The following is a 1513-nucleotide window of genomic DNA, read 5'->3' on the forward strand; positions in this document are numbered from 1 at the left end:
AGAAACCAAAAAAAGAAAGAACATAAAAGGCAGGACGCAGTGGGGCTCTGGACAGCTCCCCCGGGGCCACGCATTGCAGCAGGTCAGAACGGTGTGCGCCGACTGCACGCTGCCGTTGGAACGAAACACACGGCGCTTGTATAATTTGCAGCAATTGCAATGGGTAACCGCAGGAATTTGCTCTACAAAAGGTTTGCAGGGAGGTGAACACGCCTGCCTAATTCCCTCCAGGTGCTGTGCGGGCTCGGGGGCCGGTGGCAGCAGCCCCAGCTGTGTTTCCCTGCCTCCTGCACCGGGGCCATCCCCACATTCTTGCGCGTCCCTGGAGTGGGATGGAGGGTTCCCAACGGGGCTGTTGGTGCCCCGGTCTGGGGGAGTCCCAGTCGTGGCCTGCAGCACCCAGGCGTGGGATGTAGTACCTGGGTATGGGATGTGGTACCCCAACATGGGACACAGTACCCTGACACGGAATGTGGTACCCTGGCATGGGATGTGGTACCCTGGCATGGGATGTGGTACCCTGGCATGGGATGCAGTACCCAGGCACAGAATGGGGGGCTGCAGGGGAGGGGAACCCCCGTGGGCTGTGGGGATTCCCCTGTGCCCCCAGGAGCACACAGGGAGGCCCATACGTCCCCCCCAAAAGCACAGGGCCACCCCTGGGGCCAGCACTGCCAGGGGGGCCAGGACGCAGTGGGGTGCAAACACGCACTCACCGCACACGTGTGCAAATGCGCATGCACACCCACACATCTGTGCCAGCACCCGCACACCCATGTGTGCAAGCACCTCCATACACGCGTGCAAGCCCAAGGATGTGTGTGCACGCATGCACACGTGCACACACATCCCTGCACACGTGTGCACACTACAGGGGCAGGAGCACCCCGCAGCCCGGCTCTGGCCCCCCCCTGCTGCCACGGGCTGGGGGTGCCGGTGTGGGGCTGGGGCCGGGCATCTCCCACCCATGGGTGCCCCAGCACCCACCGGGGGGGGCAGAGCCGCTGCCAAGCGCCTGCGGCAGCTGCTGGCCAGGCTGGGAAGGGAAGGGCGAGCACCTTGCTCCCGCGCGGAGGAGACATCTGCAGCGAGTTAGAGGGGAAATCATGTTTATCCAATTAGCGTTACACGGCCCCTAACTCAGCACTGGCAGAAAAAAGGGCTCAGGTGGCTTCCCCGCGTGCCGAGCGGCTGCCGGCAGCCAGGAGCCCTGGCAAGCGCTGAGGGCCAGCAGGCCACGAGCTCCCGTGCTGTGGGATGGGGATGCTGGGGGAGCAGCCCGGGATCCGCCATCCCTGCGGACCCTGACCCTGTCACCAGCACCAGCTCAGGGTGTCATGGTGCAGCAGGGGGCACGGCGGCCCCAGGTCCTCTGCCCCAGTGCTCGCTGGCATGGCAGGCACCAACACGAGCGGAGCCACCGGCGTGGGTCACTGGGACAGGCGGGGGACAGCTCGGGCGCTGCCCGGCTCCCTGCGCCGTGCCGGCCGGGGCTGCCGGGGCCAGTGGTGTC

Source organism: Egretta garzetta, unplaced genomic scaffold, assembly GCF_000687185.1.
Source record: "Egretta garzetta isolate BGI_Z169 unplaced genomic scaffold, ASM68718v1 scaffold749, whole genome shotgun sequence".
Taxonomy (NCBI): Eukaryota; Metazoa; Chordata; class Aves; order Pelecaniformes; family Ardeidae; genus Egretta; species Egretta garzetta.